The 20,300-nt window shown below is 33.1% G+C and overlaps 1 long non-coding RNA gene across 1 annotated transcript; it reads left to right on the plus strand.

Annotated features, from left to right (window-relative positions):
• Positions 1 to 1,386: 1,386 nt before the first annotated feature.
• LOC132747801 (uncharacterized) lies at positions 1,387 to 8,483 on the plus strand. The gene is made up of 2 exons (XR_009628164.1): positions 1,387 to 1,688; positions 5,493 to 8,483. It is a non-coding gene; the product is annotated as an uncharacterized LOC132747801 (long non-coding RNA).
• Positions 8,484 to 20,300: the final 11,817 nt, after the last annotated feature.

The raw sequence follows: 20,300 nt of genomic DNA on the forward strand, positions 1-20,300 counted from the left end.
TCATACCAAACAAGTTCGTCTTGCCAGTTATATTTGCTTGACCTGGACAATACATAAAATAGATTTTGTGCCCACATAAAATAATTTATGTCATTGTTCTGTCCCTATTCTCTTTACTGTACAGAATATTACGGGTCAGGTTTTAGCCATTACGGGTCAGGTTTTAGCCAAGTACGTCTTAGCCAATCGGTATCAAGACTTAAATCATGTGATGTTAATTAACCAATGATTACATTAGATCTATCACAAAGAAATAATTTTGGCGAGGAATGATTCTCGCCTTTCTGTTTACTAAAATCCACCTCCTCCAACTCCATCCTCCCCTTTCAATTTTTGATGTTGATATAAATACCATTTCATTTATTCTTAATGAATCAGTTGTTTCACTTATTGTTTATCTCAATTTTTTGTGCAACTATTCATGATATACACTATATATATGTATATAATATTATGTATATTGTTCATGCAAAGATTTATAAAACTAGTCGATGTTATATTATCTCTTTCAAATATTTTTCTATTTGTTGTCATAAATACTTATGATCTAGTCATGTGTAATACACTTATTAATGTATAGAATGTTTAAAATATTTTCCAAGGATGGAGCCCTACATCAAGTGGTACTAGACACAAGATAAAAGGGCACAGGTTTCCAAACTATGGTTTTTCCTGGGCGAGTCGACCACGATTTGGAAAATATTTATTTTTTCTGGTCAATTGTTTTTGATCAGCAATCAATTTTATTATATTTATATAGATGGTTTTTGGTTCAACTTTGTCATCTTACATAATTTTTGTTAAGATTGTAATCTATTTGAATTACATTACAATGTTATCATAATCTGGCGGTTTTTACCTCCCAGTTTGGTTATTTCGATACAAATATATACATGCCATGTTTGTTATTATGTAACATTTGTCATGTTTGTTATTATGTAACATTTGTCATTTATGGCATTTAATAAATGCCCTATTTGGCGGTTTTTACCTCCCAGTTTGGTTATTTCGATACAAATATATACATGCCATGTTTGTTATTATGTAACATTTGTCATGTTTGTTATTATGTAACATTTGTCATTTATGGCATTTAATAAATGCCCTATTTCATTCAACCTAAGTGTTGTGTTTTATCTCATACCAAACAAGTTCGTCTTGCCAGTTATATTTGCTTGACCTGGACAATACATAAAAAACGCGTCGATTCATGATATTGACCTTTACAGTGAACTTTGAACGACCAATGAAAGTTTTCCAAAATCCAAATCGCCCGAAAATCTTTATACGCATTTTCATTGGTTGAAACAGATGACGTATGTACAAAATTATAAATAGACGGGTAATTCCTCAAAATTTTGTAAACAAAATGGCGACTGTTAATAATTCAACTTTCGATAAGCTTGCAAAACGTTTCAATTATTGATCCATTAAACCGTTTCAAAAGGCAATGGTACAATCTATCATTGAGCAGAACAATGACACTTTTGTGAGTGCAAAGACATGATCGGGAAAGTCTCTGTGTTTTCAAGGGTTTAGTGAACTTGGTGATTGTTTTGGTATTTTGCTGATGGAGAAACAAGTTTGGGAATTAGACAGATTTCTTCCACTTACATAGATCAGCAAAAATGGGGATATTCGTAGAGGAAAATATCTGTATTCTGTTCGACGAAGTACACACTGTCATGGTATGTTTTTCATTGTTCTTTTCAGTTTTAACTAGTAAGAAACATGCTTTTCATTAAATTCTATACTGGTCATAACTCCGACGCATAGATAACCCTGACACTTGATAAATATAATTGTTTTAGCTTTGTTTTTCAACAAACAAGCACATGATCACCTAATATTATAGGAACAGGACAGAATGTGATGATTTGTTATAATTTGGTAGAATTTTTTATGTTTTTCAAATAACCTAAACTTTTTGTAGGCAAAAACTGCTTCAAAACGTTCTTTTTACTAAATTACAGTAAGGTAGTTAGAAATGTCATTTTAGCAAATATCTTCAAAAGGGGGCAAATTGAAGATCGATATTTAAAGATTTAATGTTGATTAAATAATAAAGGAACAATTCGTTCGCATGTTTGGCTTGGAAACCGAGAATTTTTGCGATGAAATCGCCGATGTACGGGATCAATTTTCGGATAGAATCTAAATATCAAAGAAAAGCGTAATGTGTATTTTGGTTTGTTGTCCTGGCATTTCGGCACAATATCTTAAATTCTAAATAGCCTTATCGAAAGTTTTTGCAAGAATGAAACTAAAGCAAAATTGTGCATAGAAAATGCCGAAAATATTCGACAATCATTCAAAATTACACTCATTTGTCATTTGAGAAACAGTCTTTAAACTTGCGGCGTAATTAGTCGATAATTTTATCCTTTTGTCGGTAAAATTTGCTAATTTCCAATCAACTGCATGTTGATCAAAGATATAAAATTATCACCTCGTGTTATATCTGGTAATTACATGTACTGTACAGCGCGTGTATACATTAGTCTGATCACTATTGCGTGATAAAGATCGTAATTGTTATCGCTGATTGGCTAATCGCTTCACGGGTCGATGTGCATAGGACCGCCTACCTATAGACTGACACGCGCTGACGCATTTGTGTATTGTTTCTGGTTGTAAACAATCGGTAATGTTTATGCGTCCCCAGGCAAAATTAAGCGTACGTGGAATCCTTGCTCTGAAATATTTGCGTCCAGCTGTAATAAACATGCGTACCGGGACGCCGAAATAAGCGTCCCCGAGAACCCTGAATGTATTGACCACAGGCCACTGACTTGGGAAAGATTTTTGAAAAATTGTTTAAATATTTACAAAAAATAGATAAACCATATAAGATGTAAAAATAAATTATTGATGCTGATTTTCCAGTCATTTTTTACTTAAAAATTTAAGTGTCGACTTTATCTACTGTTGTGGGGTAAAAAGACCATGTTTTGTATACCTCATTCAAGACCTTAAAGAAGTACCAGATTCCATTTTCATACATAGTTTTTGTGGTGTAATGTAAAGTCTTTGAACTGAACTTTGTTTAGGTGGTTCAATATTTAAAATATACTGGAAGATAATTAAAATATTGCAAAAAATATGTGATTTAGTGTCGGAGTTATCTCTCCAACCAGTACAGTATACCATAATTTGATGTCAAATTTTAATTTATTATATGTACAATGGGTGTGAAGCTAAGATTTCTTTTTGGAAGTGGCAAGGCTAGTCGTACGGCTAGACAATACAGTGTGTCATATATGACCCGTAATTGTGAACTTTTTTGATGATCAAGTGGGAGATTTTTCTTCAAAAAGAGGGAGATTTTAGAATTTTTAAGAAACAAAGAAGGAAGTTCTGACATCAAATATTGGGAGATTTCTTTAATTTGTGAAAATACCCCTTATTTTAAGAAAAATCTTTAAAAATATGGCTGCAGAAAGTGGGAGTCTCCCGTTAAAAGTGGGAGAGTTCACATGTATGATGACCCACATACGGCAAGAACTTTTGTCTAGCCGTACGGCTAGCCACTTTCTATCTTATTTTCTATTTGTTAAAAGCTTTATATTGTTAAATAAGCTTTGCATCAACTAAGCAGGTGTCAACTCAGCCCAGTATTATCATGATTATTTGTATAATTTTTTTCTCAACATTTTATTTCATTGATAGAAACAATAATGATGTTTCATTGATATTTTCCTCAAAATTTCTGTCTATCAATTATGGATACTGTATCGACACATTAAAAAACATTGATGATTTTGACTTAATAATTAAATGTATAGAAATTAGGAAAATTCACCCAAAAAAGGTGTCCATGTCTTACAATATCTGTTAGTGTTAATTGTTACTAGTGGAGAAGTGCTACATCATCTGTACATGTCATAGGGTGAGAAAAATGCAGTCTGACCCTGGACCCTCTACCAACTGAAATATCCTGCTGCTTTCACATTTTCTCAGTGCAACTGGGAACAGTTCTGAAACATGATATACATGATTCTCAGCTCTTGAAGTTTTTCTCATGTAACAGAGCAATGTGAATTAAATTTTGGACTGCACCAAATGTCACAGGTTGAGAAAAAATTGCAACCTGATCGGGACTCAAACCAGGGACCTTTGAAACATGTTTCCATTGCCCTACCAATAGCCCTATACATCTGCTCACACATTTTCTCACCTGAAAATTGAACATTTCTGACTTTGACATTTATTTACTTGCTTTAAAACTAAATATAATCTTAATATGAATAAATAAATATATGTGATATATAAAATATAATGAATGAGTACAAGCTGCTGATCATTTTGCCAAAAAAAATCATATTAAAGCAAGCTTTTAAAGTTTATTGTACTTAATACATTTTTTATACATAAATATACATATTACACTTATTCATGTGACGTCAACCTGGATGTTGTGGTCACCTGTCCTTAATTTTTTTTAGTTTAATTCCCTTACTGGCCACTACAGACAGGTTTGACTGTAAGTTAATATTAATACAGTACATGTACATGTTTGTATAGAGTGATTTTTGTTTAAACACTGTGGCTTCCTGAAGTGAAAAATATAGCAGGATAAAGGGTGAAATCCTGAAATCAAATTCTTACATCTGAGAACAAAATAATAAATTTACACACACATTTTATAAAATTTTCATTTCAATTTAACATGCATGGTACATAGCCGAGACTATCTTATATATAGGGACAGCTTTCAGTGAGTAAGATGTACATGTATCATGTACCTGATATAAGTCAGCTGCTGTTAAGACATGCTTATGGAGAAGGCTGTGCACAGTGCATTTCTGGGGAAATAGCATTTTTAGGGGAAAATATATCAAAATATACCTATTTTGGACTTGGGGAAATAACCTTTATTTAAATATTGGGGAAAATCACTGATCAGCATGAAATAATTTTGTGATGTACATGTGAATATATAAATTGTCATAATGTAATATTGGAAAACTTCTTTCTAAATATTATACAATGAATTTGTCATAAATTTGAAGATTTTCATTTCAAACTGGAATATAGAAAATTAAGTAGCCATCATTTCATACAGTGGTATTATTATAATTTTATAAAAATTATAATTTGAGCTGCGTCACGACAAAACCAACATAATGGGTTTGCGACCAGCATGGATCCAGACCAGCCTGCGCATCCGTGCAGTCTGATTAGGATCCATGCTGTTTGCTATAGAGTTTGTACGGATGCGCATGCTGGTCTGGATCCATGCTGGTCGCAAACCCATTATGTTTTGTTGTGACGCGGCTCATTTTTAGAGCCATAATTTTTTTTTTCATAAAATTTATTTTTGTCAATACTTGTGATGTTTGGAAGATGTTTAAGGCTTTTGGGTTGTAGAGGAGGAACAGTTGGTTATTTTCTTTAAAGAACAGGATTGTTACTGTATAAATGATGTTTTCATACTGTTCAATTCTTATATACATTATAATTGAATAAATGTCATAATTTCTGTTTTTTAGGGTATATGACAAGAAAAAGAAAGATGTGTTTCATCCAGTGTTCACAGGGGTTGAAGAGCTTTGCTAGCACTTACAGCAAGAGCTAGTCCAACAGATTGTGCCAAATACTGTAAACATTGTGTACTAAGTACATGTATAAAATAACCATTAGAAATAGTACAGTTGAACTCCAAGGCATAAAACATAGAAGAAATCAGTGATCAAAGTATCTGTGGATCTGAAAGCCTCTTGTAAGTGGGAAGTAAATGTTATGAACAAAGACTTATAATGTGATTTACATGCATTTACAGAAGATAAAATAAGGATTTTTGACCTTGTTTATTTATTTTAAAATAAAATTTGGGATGGAGAATTATGTGACATATTACTACAGCAAAGATCAAATCAAATCATCAATCAGAGCCAAATAGCAGTCTTAAAGTCTTCACCACTGCAAAAATGTTGAAATATGGTTAGACTTCAATACTTGTACAGTATGGACCATCATCAGTATATGATCAGATACCTGCATTCAACATAGAGATTAAGTTTAAGTTGTGTTGGAACACTTTCTCATGGAATGCTTTAATTACTTTATAGTATGTGTAATTTCAGGTCAAGGTTTTGCCCAGGTTTTGCCCAAAATGTTAAGTTTTGTGAAAGGCGACAGCCTTATGGTGACAAATTCATGAAAACTACATATGTATTGGTGCTGCAAGTTGTGACCTTTATCAAAAAGATGTAATGATGGAAATTTTACTGGTCATATGAAATACATGTGCATGTGCAATTTAAATTATATATTAAATCAGAATCTTTAGTTTCCTATCAACACTCACATCAAATGGCTGTACTTAGGTTTAAAATTCTGGCATCATTTTCCATGAAATTTAGATCTTTTCTTTTACAATTTTGTAATTTTTGATAAATTTTAAAATTAGCTGTTTCTGAAACATGAAAATTTACTGTGTGAGATATTGTGTAATGCATTAAGGATGTAACAAGTTGAATTTTGTTGACTTTATTTTCTGCCCACATCAGGCACCAGTATTTTGTGAATGATATCCCCTTTATAAATTTGAATATTTGGGGTATTTACAGCATCTATGTTATTACTGTTGCTTACCCTAAATGAGATAGCACCTTTAATTAATTAACAATGAGTTATGTCTAATTTTTTCACAGTCTTGAATAAATGTAGATCTGCAGGAAATGTTATAATTACATTGTAAATGATTGCATTTGAACTGGGGGCATTTGTTTCACATTAAGCATCATATCATATAGAACAAGCTGCATAAATCCTGCATAATTATTTTTGTTTAGGAATATGGTTCCTGATCCTAAGTTAGATTTTTTAATTCAACTTGTAATGTCTGAACTAACAGTTTTGCTTTAACATGAAATTATTTATGGGATATTTGTCATTCATGACAACATAATAAGACTTGCAGCCTTTCTTTAAATGCTTTTAGATGTTACCTATTTGTTTTTGAATTTTGCAAAATGAAAGCATTGATGCAAAATTATATCAACCCTTAGCCTGTAGAGTTTCTTAATGGACATGTCTGGCTTTCATATTTTAAAGTGTTTATTATCATTTTGGGTACATTATACATCAGGATGAAAAGTTAAAGTTAGTGAGACAACAGTGTGGAGCCTGTTCAGTCTCAATAGCCTGGCTGTATACTGCTGGCAAAGGCTAATCACTTGGTTTCAGCAGTGTAAGCGTAAAATTGGCATTTATTTTCCTTATTTGTATATGGTAGAAACTTTAAAAATCTTCTATTAAAAAACCCAAATAGCTAGAGCTTAGATATGGGTGTCTACAAAATTTGTTCAAATAAAAGCCCTTGGTTCAAAATTGGCCCCGCCCTAGGGTATATGTGTAAAGTAAAAACTTAAAAATCTTCTTTTAGCTAGAGTTTAGATACTAAGCATGAAATATCTTCTAGTGAGTGTTAACCAAATAAATTTTGTTCAAATAAAAGCTCGGGGACAAAATTGGCCCTGCCCAGAAGGGGGTCATTGTTTTTCCCTTAATGTGTATAGTAAAAACTTAAAAAAAATTAAGAGCTCGAGCTTAGATATTTATCTTGAAACATCTTCAAATGGGTGTCTACCAAGTTTGATCAAATAAAAGCCCCTGGGTTAAAATTGGCCTCACCCCGGGGGCCTATATACAGGTGAGCGTCTTCAGGGCCATTATGGCCCTCTTGTTTTTTTCTTGTGAATGATTTTCTATGTCATTATTTGAGAAATTATTAATTAGTTAGCTTACATACTTGCTGATAAAGCTTAGAAATCCTAAAATAGTTTACTTGGTACAAGTAGATGAAAACTGATCTACCTTTAGTGTCTACATGTAAGTTATTTCTGATTATATTTGAAGTAATGCTGGTCACATGACTATTGTGGTTAAAATAAAAACAAATTTGAAAGAAATTTGTTAAATTATTACCATTGATTTACCAAAAATAAGATAATAATCTGTAGGCTCTTGCTTTGATTTAATGCATATTTAGTAAACACTGTACAATGTAACAATGTGAATGGGTATCATGATTTCACTGAACATAGTAACAATATGACTGGGTATCTGACTCAGAAAGTTAAGTATTAAACCAGTGCTGAAGACACAAATTGTACTTTAAAACCTGAAATTAAATATGCATTGCCTACTCAATAACTAGCTTATACCAACCTATATATATTTAGTGTTGGTCAAGTTTGATCTTGCTGTTATTCTATTGTTACTATTGACTTAGGATGTTAACTTCATAGGAAGAGAAATATTTGTCAATTTATCCCTGTGATTCTGAGTGACCTTACAGCCAACTTATGTACTCTTTTTTTTGTTATGTTTATGTGATCAAACCTTGATACATTATATTTAGGACTGTGGTTATACATGTATGTTAAATCAATAAAATATTGCATTTGTAATTTCATATTACACATTGTTTTGAAAATCAAGACTTAGAGGTATGAAATAAATTCATTGATGATCTACAGTGCAGTTATTATTTTTAGCTTAACTATTTGAAGAAAAATGGGGCTATCCTTTACACCTGGAATTCTTCATCAGTGTAACATCTTAAAGTTTTTCGTGCAACTAATGGCTTGCACTTCACCTTGGTTTGAAATCCACATTATTTCATGTGTAAAAGACTTTGCACACTTTTTGGGATCGTAAAAATGGTCACTTTCCAAGGCCAGTAACTCTAGCATGGATTTTGACAGAAGTATGACCCTTTAAACTTCTGATTTAATACAGGTTAAAGTTCTGCCTGCAAAATTAATCTTGAAACTTAATTTGTATGTTTGTTTTGGGTTTTACGTCACATCGACACAGTATAGGTCATATCGCAACGTTCCGGCTTTACTGGTGGAGGAAGACCTCAGGTGCCCTTCCGTGCATTATTTCAGGCACGAACGGGCACCTGAGTAGAACCACCGACGTTCCGTAAGCTAGCTGGATAGCTTCCTCATATGAAATAATCCAAAGTCCCTGTCGGGATTCGAACCCACAGCGGTGAGGGGAAAGTGGGTTGAAGTCAACGACCTTAACCACTCGGCCACAGACGCCCCGAAACTTAATAATAGTATACCTTGGAGGTCACTGTCAAAGGCTCATAACTTGTGAATTTTAAATGAAATATGGCCTCATGCGAACATAAATAAAATTGCAAGACTTGATCATATGTATATAAATGAAATATTCCTTAGTTAATTCAAACATTTTCAATCAAGTTCTGAGAATAGTTAAATAGAACAACTGTTCTATTGACAGCCCTTGTTGATATTAATGGACAAGCTTGTGGTTGCTGTGGTAGTCTCCTGATTGACTACAATATTATTAAGTAGAATAGCTGAATTTCAAATGAGTAACCAATGCAGTTTTACTATTGATGTTTAAAATAGTGTTGGTTGAGTTTGCACAAATCTGTATGTAGTAGCCTATATACATGTATATGTCATTTTGCACATACATGTATATATTAGACTGTACAAAACCTGCCCATCCATGGAAAAAACACAGGGTATGAAAGTACGTCAAATATGATCTTGGATATTCTTAAATGGCCATCATTAAAGCTAGATGATACTGACTTTGTATGTACTGTTTTATATAAGATCAGTCAAATTAATAGATTTTAAATTTCTTTTTGTGCATAGTATACACCTGGTGTAATGTTGCAATAGCATGTGATAACTTCTTCCGCTTTATTCATACATGTATATAAGAATGGCTCTGTTTTTCGAGGGATTGGTTGAGTTACTGTCGAAATGCATCTGGTCATCTGAGAAAATATAAGAAAAATAATTTTAACGGCCTGACGTGGATCTTGCAGCCAGAATATGCACGCGGTCCATTATTCGTATTGAACTACCGTTTACGTAGACTCCATTACAATTGACTATCCATAAATAATATATCATCGCGAATTTACCATTTTGATCGTTTAAAACGAACAATTTTATGTAAAGTACAAATGAACACGCATTGTTTACATTACGGTGCGTCAAATTCATGTATGTGACAAATCGTTACAAGTAAGCTAGTCACTGATTGGCTGAAGTGTAGACATGGATTTTCCTGTCTAAAAATAGAAATATCGGTCTGAACCTACAATTTTAGCAGAGGTAAGAAGTGAGCGATAGTGGAACATTCGACCGATGCGCAGGAGAGTAGGGCGTCTATAATTATAAGTTTTGTCAGTTGGTAGTTTGCCGGAAGCAGATATGGTATTCGGGTTTGCTTAGCAAGAGGAGCGTTATGAATCCTACCACCACAGCGAATGAGGCCATTATTGTCAAGGTATAATTTAGTTGCCTAACAAGCGTTAGGTTTCTTTTTCGGGTCTTGATACATGTAATCTCAGCGCTATAGGTGGTTGCTTGGCAATTATGAAGCCACATCTTCTCTGCATCGGCAAGTTCTTTTACAGTTAACGTCAGAGTTGACGTATTATCGGAAGTTCTCGCAGATCGGCAATGTTGAATGAATCTCATCATGTAGGCTGTCACTTTTAAAAGCTTTCCAGAATCGCTCAAGATCATCATAATCTGGTGCAGATGTAATAATGTTCATAATGTAGTTCGTATCTGTACTTGATGACGCCATCGGAAGTAGTCCGGACAGAAGAAAACCAATCTTTGACTGGACAGCTGTCGGTCCGTCGCCCCGTATAATACGGTCTCCAATGATCTCCCAATATCTATCCGCTCCAATAAGTAATGAAATATTGAATGTGTCAACTTCCAGTACTGGGTTGGCTTGTTTCAAACCTCGTAAATATGGCAAACGTGTGGCATGCTCAAGGGCAATCTGTGGGTAACCGGTTATCTCCACGACAGCGCAGTGTTGAGCCTCCAAATCTCCAATGCGTAGCCGAACTTCCAGCATATAGTCCTCTGTTTCGAACATCTCGGTCTCCATGTCTACTTCATCTACCTGCGACATTATCTTCTCGTTGATCTCTTCCAGCGCCATAAGTTTGTTGCGTAGAGTTTCAAGAACGGTAGTAAAGTGCGTATTATCGCCCGCATGTTCTTCTAATTTGCCAAAGTGGGCTGCAGGGTCTGAAGAAATAAATGACTAGATTACGAATTATGTTCCTTATAAGCAAAGCACAAAAACATCTTAAAGAAACTAAACTACTTGTAGTATGGACACAAAACAAAAAACCACCTACCTGTCCTCTACACAAAGAATCCTCCACCTTTAAAATTCAAAAATGTAACCGGAAAACGCAATACTGTAATACGTTCCCTACTGTGGTCCTTGGCCGAGTGGTTAAGGTCGTTGACTTCAATCTGCTTGCCCCTCACCGCTGAGGGTTCGAATCCCGACAGGGTCTTTGAAATTATTCCTGTGAGTAAGCTATTCAGCTAGCTTACGGAACGTCGGTGGTTCTACTCAGGCGTCCGTTCGTGCCTGAAATAATGCACGGAAGGGCACCTAAGGTCTCCCTACACCAGTAAAGCGGGAACATCGCTATATGAATTATACAGTGTCGGTGTGACGTAAAACCCAATCAAGCAAACAAACAAATTAAAGATATTACTGTTCGGATTTATTTTCTTAATTAGACCATTTTCTGTCATTCTAGATAGTTTTCAGAGCAAAACTCAACAAAAACTTGTTTTCTATTTATCAGATTTTTCAAATAAAATGGCGCCGTCAATGTGTCAGTTTGAAAATACAGAAGGAGGGAATAAGAACGGCGAGTGCATTGTTGAAAAATAGTTCACGCTTCTGGCCTTCAATGTTTACATAAAAGAAATCTCCGAAAGTGATTTAATGTTATTTAAAACCATGTGGTAGACTACTTTCAGTCTGAAATTATTTTTGAAAAATAGCCGAGATGTTCCGGTTGTGTGAGAAACATAACATAATTAAAAAAAAAAACATCTTTTTAAGGCCTTTTTACTGGAAGAAACAGTATTTTAATGATTTTATTGAAGCGTGGGAATATAAGCAGTAGAATTGACGTCAACGCCATAATTTATGCACTTGATGGCAAAACATTTTTGATCGACTAACCGTTGTGACCGACCACCCGCCGTGACTTTTATAAACTTTCACCCATAACACACACAGTTTTCAAATCAATAAAAAACTACCGGCTAAACGCCTTTTTAAGAAATAGATATATCTAAACTAAACTCAACTAAACTAAACTCAACTTTATTTAAGTAAATAAAGGCCTCCGGCCCAAAATACACATCAGTATAAATATAATAGTGTATACATGTATATAATGAAGTTGTATAATATATAAAATTAGAATACAATAAGTCAAGAGCTGGTACCTTTTAGCAAGTGAAATACAAACAGAGATAGTTTAAAAATGTTTCCTTCATTTTTGTGTATTCATTAACGAATAAAAATCGTTAATTGTAGTACCATTTGACTACCAATTATAGAGATAATTACTTCGGACGTCACTTTACTTAGATTATTGAAAAAAGCATGTTATTTACAATCAATAGCAGTTACATTATTTTGGTTAAAACAAAATAAACATGTTCTTTCATGAAGTGGTACATTACTTTGTATTACCATTTAAATCGTTAATTTGTGACAGGAACATCAAAACAATCTTTCAGTCGTTGACGAAAAATTAAAATAAATGTGTCTATATTTCCAATATCTTGTGAAAGCCATACATATCCAAAACCATAAGTATAAAGTAGTGATTTTACTTTAGATGCCCAACAATTTTGACCGCTCTCATCTAGGAACTTTAACATTTTATAACATTGTCTAGGATATCTATGATCTGGCACAGTCAACAATTTACACCAGTATTTTATACAGTTAACAAAATAAGTTATACACAATGGCAAACGTCCACATTCGCGGTTGATCGGGATCTACTTCAGCATTTACGTGGTCTCGTACATCCAATAGGTGCGTTACGTGTAAAACATCGATTGTCTGGCCACGTGGTAAAACACGTGGGCGTGTATTCCTTCGGCGAGCACCGATTGACACAGAAGTAGTGGCATCGTATTTGTACACAAAATCATTCACATACCAACTTACAACTTACAGCATAGTTACCATTTCGTCGTTCTGTCAACATCCTTTCACCCAGATATTGTCTATGTATTCAGATCTTATCACTAAAGTCCCATTGAACTTAATAAGATGTATTTTCTTGAAGCAAATCATTTGAACGTTGTAATATAGGGGAAGGGTAATGAAATTATTATTTTGGTTTTGGAGTGATGGATGTGTATAAATTACCTGCCAAGATTTTATATCACCCGATCCGTTAGGCAGGGGAAGGGTAATAAAAATATTGTTTGGGTTTTGGAGTGATCTATGTGGATAAATTACCTGCCAAGACTTTATATCCCCCTCGCCTGCCGAGTAAGATGATTTTAAAATAAATCATTGCTGTCAAATGAAACATCAAATTAAGATTCCCTTTACGGTACCCCTTCACCGCTCAATTACGTCACCGGTACCTAACGAAGAGAAAAGGAGTAGTCTGTCAATTGAATCATCAAAATAAGGTTCCAAACAGGGTACCCTTTCATCGCTAAATTAAGTCACCGGTACTTAACGAAGAGATATATTATCGTACACAGTAGGTACATCTTTTTTAAAAAAGCATTTTTTTTTCGGAAGATTTTTATTGATTTGAGATCAAAGTGTATAAAAATCATGGCAGATAGTCGATCAAAAACAACTTTTTCGTCATTAAGTGCCATAAGTACACCATGTTTAAAGTCATCAAGGTGTTGAAACATTTTTACAATACTAGAAAAATGATAAAAATGTATATTAATAAAAAGTATTATTTCTGAAAAGGGAATATAACAGACTTTAATTACTGTACTTAAAGTCCGTGGTAAAAAACAGACGACCACTTTTTTTTTTATAAATATATAAATATAAAGTTATTTTGGTTGCAGAAAGTGTACAGAGAGTGTTATAATTTAAATCTTACTGGTTAAACTCATTTTTACACTGATGAACATTATGTTCATTATTCCATTGTCAAGTTTAGCTGAATAGACTATATATTTCAAAAGTTTGACTATTAAAATGGTGATTGCCGAAAAGTTGATTTTAGAAAATGTTATGGATAAGATTGCCTATATATATAAACTTTTATAAATTGTACGTTACGTTTTAGGTATCTTGGGATGGATATTAACTGTAGTGACTGTCGCCACATGAGTTATTTATTATTTGTGGGAAGACATTGAAAGAAATTCTTGCAAAATGTAAACATATTTTGTTTTTCACTTGTTCACTCAAATATTAAATATATTGTTTATGTCATTGCAGTGGCTGTAAAGACATTACTTTCATACCAGACATGGCGTGTAAAATTGACACCTCTCAGGCACTAACACTCCTTGAAACCGAAATAAACACACTACAATCTCGCCTCATTGCATTAAAACAAAAGAAAATGAGGGAACTGGATAAAACTAAAAAAGAAAAAAGTCAATTGATTAAAGAAATAAATAAAGAAAGGAAAGATATCAACGACCGTTTAGACAAGATGGAATTGGAACTCCTTCAAGAAGTCGATGCGACATTTCAGACCAAATTGCAACATATAGAGTTAAACATGCAAGACGTTGATTATCGGATCGCTGTTCTACAAGAAAGTTTACAGGAGATAAATGCTGCTAAACATGAAAACGAATCGGAGAAATATGTACAATTAAAATGTGTCAAAGAGCAATATAACAATACAAGCGATTATTTAAAAGACTTTGAAAGGTCAAGCGAAACAGGCAGATTACGGTTTGATCCATACCGACGTGAAGCTGATTTGGCACGCAATACTATTGGAAGCATACTACACCTGCCAGTCATTGAAGTAGAAAACTGTGTTGGTGAATTTAATGCAGGGGTAGCAGACGACAAGGAAATGTGCAATATAGCTGACATGCTAATTTGTGAAGACGGTTGTATTGTTATAACTGATGAAAGCAACAAGAGGATCAAGAAAATGAATGAGGCATTCCAGGTCGTATTCTCGCTGAACGTACCTGACAATCCTGTTGGCATTTGCCAAGTGGGAACGTCATTGCTTGCCGTTACTCTGTATAATGATAGAAAAGTTCAGTTTATCTCTCAAAAAGAGACAATGGAGTTACAGCAGTCGTTCGAAGTCGGTGATAGATGCAGGGGTATTGCTTACAATGACGGGATGATATATGTTTGTTGCGGCGGATCAGAAGATCGTAAAGAAGGTGTTGGTCATCTTGAGGTGTATTCGATTTCTGGAGAAATAGTAAAGTCATACTATGATGAGATAAAATTACCTCTAAGTGTAGCATTCCCACCCTTTTCAGGGGGGATTTGTGTGACAGATATGTATAAAGGTATTCTTCTCATAGACAGAACGCGAACCATGACAAACTTTAATGTAGATAACAAAGTATTCTCGGGTGCTCAATGTATTTGTAACATAAAAAGTTTTTTCTGTGTTACTTTTTTTTCGTCACACAATGTACTTTTGATGTCACATGACGGAAAAGATCGGGTAGAACTATTGGCAGGAAAAAATGGTTTACAAAATCCTATAGGTATGTGTTTCGATTACAAAACATCGAAGCTTGTTGTCTCCTGTGATGATAGTGAAAAAATAATGGTTTATACTTTAAAAATAACTGATTGATTTGTCAATAAGGAAAAATCATTTCCAATGATTCAGTGCATAGAGACTTTCATCGCATCATCTCGGCCCTTTCCGTCAACATTCGCATGTTATTAAGAAAAATAGCCGAGGTTTTCCGATTAAGAGACTACGTAATATTCTTCAAATTCATTTTCTGATGTTTGCTTATTTTTGAATGGTTCTCATATGTTTATTGGAACTTGATAGAATTTCGTGCTGAAGCCTCACTTTCTGTAAAAATGTACTTTTTTGAGCTTTTGAATAACGTTAAAGGGATCATGGACAAACATAGAATATATTGTTAAAAAGGAATTTATTATGGTCTAATAAAATAATATCTGTGATTAAAAGGTTTCGAACAGATTCAAATTTTTTGCACTTGATAAATAAAATTGTAAAAAGAAATACAAACATTTAGAAATGTTTGAAGTTACATAAATGCACTTAGTAAAATAAAGAAATCTACCTGATGCCATATTTTTTATTTGTGAATATATGTATCATTTAAATTTATAAAATTATAATAATGTACATTGTTAAAGGCTGTGTTTGTACAATAATTGCATTAACAAATACTTTTGAGCTTGTTTCCATATTTGACTTTTGTTGATTTGAAAACCCGACGGGTGCATTTGTATTTTGAGGAAATGCTGAACAAAAGTTGGCGTACTAACCTGAAAGGGATTTTGGAAAATGGAAGTCAAACAGTTTGTTCCGAGTCTGTATGTCATACCTTAAATAAGTAGTATCAAGAGGATGTGAATTCGTATTCAATATGAATATAAAGGTTTCATAATAAAAGTAATTATTGTTGAAAATGTATACCAAATAAGACTTATCAAAACACGTTGTATATAATATATAATATATTAAGATAATGCCAAACAGATTTTTTTTGTTATTTTTGTTTTGCAGATTTCATTTGCCTCATTGTTGTCGTAATGTAACAGAGGTACTTGTTTAACATTGTTATAGACACATTTTTTAAATGTAATGTAAAACTTCCTCTAAAATAAGTAATTATTAACATAATAGCTTACGTTTTGATTATCATAACTGGCTTATTGCTATTCAAATTGACGTCTCAAGTAAAGTTACTTCTGAGAGAAAAAAATGAATACTTAGCCTAGTATGATCAATTTTGTATGTTCTTTGTGTAATTGAGGAATTTTGATTTGTTTGCATGATTGTGTATGTTTCTTATTATTGTATTCATTATGAAATACGACTATGACTGATGACACTCATTTTATTAAGATAGGTGATGTGTAACATGGCATTTCATTGTGAAAATTCTTTAAATGCATTAATTATTCAAAAAATCTAAAACATTTAATATTATTGATAATCTTACATTTTTTTACGATTTTGGATAGAATTTCATTTAAAAAAATATTTTTTTTATAACTAACTTTAGATTCTAGATTTAGATTTTCCTTTCACAACTCTTGTATAAACTTGCCATGTAGTGGTCTATATTATCACCTTTTAGTTTTAATACTTTAAGGTTCAATTAAAGCATATTATCTTTTTCCTAGTCTTTTTATAAAACAAGTCAAATATTATTATCTAATTGCATTTATTGCTGATATCGCTTAAGGCTTAATTACTATGAGTATAATTTCTCTTTTTGTATTGTTGATTTTCATATGTTAAATAAGTCTTATTTTGATTTCGGACGAATGATATCAAGTCTTAATTACATCTTTAGAACAACATTAAAATTTAACTTAGAGAATTCAGGTGCTAGCTTTTATAAAATATATGTGGCATCTTATTAAGTTTGAGAAATTATCATTATTTCATCAAAATGAAAATAAAGGAAAGAACTGAACAGTGTTATTTTTTTAATTTTAATATACAACCAATTACAAGGAGAACATGGAGAATACTGGATGTCACTGATTAAATAAAAGGAACGTATACACCAGTATCCCACCCAGTATACGAGGGTTGCCGCATAAAGCGCTTACTACGTCAGTGAGTCTAGTTCCCCGGCACGACCCAAAACCGCAGGCCCTGCTTTTGACCCTCTGTTACACATTACATACAACGTTAAGGCCAGTTATAGCAAAAAAAACCTGTTAATTTACGAGGTCAAGGTCACATTTTCTTAAGACATTGTCCTCACGGAAGTTGTGCTCCAGTAAGAAGGCAATCCATTTATAAATTACAGTAAAAGCAAATTATGGCAAAATCAAACAAAATTCATTAACCTTACCTACTATATCAAGGTCATTGATGAGTGAAGCTGAAAACCAATTCGGTCTATTTAAAGCTGTTGTCCAAAAGATTATATCCAAATGTTATGCTAATCCATTAACAAGTAACAATTAAAGATATAGATCTAGCTTACATGAGCAAATATCAAGCAAAATTAACATAGCAAAAGAGAAATAGACAAAGGTATGTTTCTGCAAAATGCATTCGTCAAAAAAGAAAACAAAGGCTGTTTAAGCACATATGTAAACATTTTGTATTCAGCACAGATGACCATGACCCAATCGACCTAAACCCCACATAGAAAAAGAAAAATCTTACAAAATATGAAAGATATCCGACAATAGATAAAGGTTGTGAAGGCAATAGCGTAACAAAATTTATTCCATGACCTTGACCAAAGTGACCCAAATCTCCAACAAAACTTAGAAGACCATCGTATTTACAAGCCAAATATGAAAGAAATCCTTTAATAAATTAATACTGTATAAACAAATTCTTAAATTAAAGGCTGTATGACTAAAAGTGTAGAAACCTACATTTTAGCATTGGCGAGTAATACTAGTAATCTAATTTTAGCACTTGTGACTTGATATGTATATTATATGGGAATATCCAAAGTTTCTACCAACCAAATATGAAAGATAATAAGGGAAGACCAATAAGTTAAAGTATAGGAAAGCACGAACTATGTACAAAAGAACTGAAGGAAAACGCCGCTGCTAACAGCTCTGTTAGGGCACAAATTCAACATTTATAGAAATGTTTACTTCCACTCTTTGGTTGGTTTGAAGAGCGTCACCATAAACGCTTCATTCAATAACAAAGCTTGAAACATTGCCGAAGCGACTTAAATGTTTCTAATGCTCATTATAGCTATAAATCAATTGGCGTCAATGACAAACTTTTATGTTTAGTCAGAATTATCTGTGAAGGTTATATGTGGCATTCTAGCATTACTGTTGAAGGTTGACCTAACGTGTCTCCAGTACAGTCCCCTGTGCATCTATTCAGGTACGATATGAAACAGCACTAGACACTTGTAAAACAGATTAAGACAATACGTAGATATAGCTTTGTGATGATATGACCATAATAATTGAATGTATTTGGCCAATCACTTGCTGCAACTGAAAGTGAATTAGCCTTTGCCACCAATAAAGCTAGAGCCTGACCTGCATCCGTGCAGTCTGATCCTGCTCTATAGTTAGTTTAAACATATTCATTTTAGCTCGATTGGGATACAATCTCATATACGACTTATGATACCTTAACCACAAAGTTACCGCTATCCGCTGACTCTTTACTGTTGGTTGCGCAATTTTTATACTCTGATGTTAACATAAACTATACCGAACTCAAATACAAGACAATATAGTAGATTATGGTTTAACAAATTAAAAACAAGACAGGTGTCATATTCCTTAGAATTTATTTATGTGAACATCATACACACATATATAAACAGTCAATACAAATCATACATTACAAATTTGTAACTTGAAGATGGTAACATGCAGTGGTTGACAAAAGGAGATTTGATGCATTCGGTGGAGCATCGAGAGTGTTATTTAATAGGGAGTACAGGATAACAGTTGTTCCAGGCGTGGCATGCTCTCAGGTTTATAGGTTTAAGTTTCATATTAAAATTCTGCTATTCAGACATTTTTTATAGTTTTATTTTGTATTGAACTTTTTTTGTGAATATGAAAATCCAAAACTCTGGAATAATCCTTAGAACGTTCAGTGTCAGTGACATATAACTATCAAACAATGTGCCACAAATGAGACAAATGTTGGCCTAATAAAATGTAATATATAAAATACACTCAATTACATTTCATGCTGTTTATACATTTCTTAAAAAAAGATTTAAGCCATGTAATTGCTTACACTCTACACAATACCATCCTAAAATGGCTGTCTAGTGTCGGTATTAGGCCTATTCCTTAAGACTACCACACGTGTCTGTTTCTGTATAAAACTATACAAGACGTGATAAATTAAGGATATTGTTTTTTATTGTCTTTAATTAATAACTTACTTTATCACAGGCATTTGCAAATTTCAACAGCAAAAGAAGTAGCGAATATGGGCGTTTGTTACTATGTATCATTTTAGTTAAACTATGCATTTCTTCTGCTAGAATTAATATATAAATAATACATGATGCTAAGTATTTGAATATAATAGAGGGCTGCCTATAATGAAGTGGTATTTTGATAACGTTACTGTGGTATAATTCACAACGATATTTCAAAAAGCAAAATGTTTAATTAAAAAATGCAAATATTTCTAAAATGCATTTAAGAGAAATATATATGTGGTTATAGGGGAAAAAGCGCCGTATTAACAATAATACTACTAATAATAATAATGTGTAAAAAGGGAGGAAATCTTTGCCTTAATTAGTTTTGTTTATGCTTTGAATCATTTGTTACGACTTCTT

This window comes from Ruditapes philippinarum, unplaced genomic scaffold (assembly GCF_026571515.1).
Source record: "Ruditapes philippinarum isolate M1 unplaced genomic scaffold, ASM2657151v2 ctg6132_1_1_1_1, whole genome shotgun sequence".
In the NCBI taxonomy this organism is placed as follows: domain Eukaryota; kingdom Metazoa; phylum Mollusca; class Bivalvia; order Venerida; family Veneridae; genus Ruditapes; species Ruditapes philippinarum.